Source organism: Ornithorhynchus anatinus, chromosome 10 (assembly GCF_004115215.2).
Source record: "Ornithorhynchus anatinus isolate Pmale09 chromosome 10, mOrnAna1.pri.v4, whole genome shotgun sequence".
NCBI classification, from domain to species: Eukaryota; Metazoa; Chordata; class Mammalia; order Monotremata; family Ornithorhynchidae; genus Ornithorhynchus; species Ornithorhynchus anatinus.
The window spans coordinates 13581102-13583419 of record NC_041737.1 but is presented as its reverse complement, the minus strand read 5'-3'; the positions used below and the strand labels follow the sequence as shown (position 1 = coordinate 13583419).

Below are 2318 nucleotides of genomic sequence, written 5' to 3'. Positions count from 1 at the left end.
CAAAATTCCATACTAATTGCCGACGTGCCCTTTAAACCCCACTGTTTTGTCGACAGTTATTTCTTCCCCCTATGGGTCAACCCCAGTTTGTAATAAAAGCTTCCTGAGGATGGTAGTTTTGTCTGCTAATTTTCATTATACCCCTTCCGGCGTCTAGGACGGCAGTTTACACAATGAAGGGGGCTCATTGATCGGGTTGGGGATGATGAAGGAATTCCTTCCTCCCTTCAGTGCTGTCATCCTTAGCGAAAAAAGATCTGCTAAAGAAAAGAGTCGGGACCTTCGTGGTCCTTCTGTGTCGGAAGCCTGGCATGGGGAGAAGTCTCTGCCAGCTGCTTAATGGGGCTTATCTGGGTCAGTGACTTTCCATTATTTGATTGTTAGGTGCCCTGATGCACCTAAATTTCATTCAGAGCATCCAGGAAGTGGATCAATGAATTAAGGGATTTCCTCAGGACTGAAGGAATGGAGGTAGACTCAGCGGCCTTGATTCGGATATCAGAAAGAAGGAGGGGGATGATGGGGGGGGGGTGTTTGTCAACTCCTTGAACGATGCTGCGTTATAGGTCTCGGAAACCCTGTCACAGACCTCCGCTCCCACTCTTAGGTCACACCAGAATATGCGCTATTAGTTTAAAGGGCCTTCAAGACCTGAAATGTCACCCCAAACTCAGGATTTGAGAGGAAATCGAGCACGGAGCTGTGGAAACCCGGGCCACTACAGTACCATTTGTTAAGTCTCTGACTCATTGCTATGACTTTGCTCGTAGTAATAGGAAGTTTGATGCTGGCAAATAGTAAGGCTTAATACACGCCACCATAACGGGAGGTCTGTGTGAGTAGAAAGATATGGATTTCTATCAAGGAAGGTTTGAGGTCGCTGTTCCTTCAGTGTGCAATCATGCTATCCTGGTGGACTGAACGGGTGAACGCGGCTACCCAAAGTGCCGAACTAGTTACCAATGAACGGGATTATTTGTGCTAAATTCTCCATTTTCTTTCAGGGTTCCCTTTACCACTTTGGAGATGCATGCGACAGTAGAATCGGGACCAGAGGCAATTGCTTGTTCTGATTCTTCAAAGATGTGAATCACTGGGTTTAAATACAAATTTCCCATAGACCAGAAAGAGGGAATTTTGCTCCTTTACTACTCTCTGGAGTTGTTTATTCATCCCCTTTCCTTTTGAGCTATAACGAGCCAGCCTTAGTGTCCCACCCCTATTCCCCATCCTCCAGTCTATGGAGACCGACGGCTTCTTCCCGACGGCTTCCTCCACCTCAAACGGTTCCCTCTCCCATGGACTTCCTCAACTCCTAATCCATTCTGTGACTTCTCTTTCCCCCTCCATAGCTCCAACGCAATGTTCCCCAACATGGAAATCCCTGGAATTCAACTTTAGGTTTTTTGTGCAACTTTACACCACTAAAAACAGTTACTACATTTCTAAGGAGGGTTCAGTTTAGCTCTGAAATCCTAACTGAAAGAAATGTTTGTGAAATAAATGAAGTGTTGATATTTTAAAGGGTTTCAAAGGAGAACAACAAAGACTCATCCAGGTACATCAGAGCTACACATCGCAGGAGGGCTGCGGTCTAGCAGACAGAGCACGGGCCTTGAAGTCAGAAGGACCTGGGTTCTAATCCTGGCTCCGCCCCTTGTGACCTTGACCTGTGTGACCTTGGTTATTTAATTTCTCTGGGCCTCGGTTCCCTCATCTGCAAAATGGGGATTAAGACTGTGATCCCCGTGTGGGACATGGACTGTGTCCAACCTGATTATCTTGTATCTTCCCCAGCCCTTAGAACGGCACCTGACACACAGTAAGGGTTTAACCAGTATCATTTAAAAACAACAACAAAAAAAGCAAGAGGCAGAGTCCAGGCTGGAGAAGCCAATATTCGCAGAAATAGCTTGATGAAACTGAAGTCACAGAGGAAGGGGAGCCCTGGGCTTCTGGCAGGCCACAGGATCTGGCAGTTCAATTCTTTTGCTGAAACATCCCGGATTCCCTCCTAGTTGTGAACCGAAAATCACTGAAACGGCGCCCACTGAGGAAGTTGAGCGATTGCCATCTGATGAGACCGGAATTGAGAACTGCAAATGTTTTGTTTGTTCTAAATTTTAACAAAATTAGAATTGAATAATAAAGACCCCCTGGTTTGTGCATCACGAGAGACTGAATATCCCTTTACTGGGCAGAGCCCGTTACGCCCTGTGTAATCCTACTGGTTGCCCGATGAAACGTAGGCGGGTTGACGTGTTTGCTCCTCGCTCTCCCTATCTCAGGTCCCGGGGCTTTGAGGGGATGAGGCTTGA

General features: G+C 46.8%; 1 non-coding gene across 1 annotated transcript; it reads right to left on the bottom strand.

Annotated features, from left to right (window-relative positions):
* Positions 1–1558: 1558 nt before the first annotated feature.
* On the bottom strand, positions 1559–1608 carry MIR7410 (microRNA mir-7410). The gene has a single exon (NR_127391.1). It is a non-coding gene; the product is annotated as a microRNA mir-7410 (primary transcript).
* Between the last annotated feature and the right edge of the window lie 710 nt (positions 1609–2318).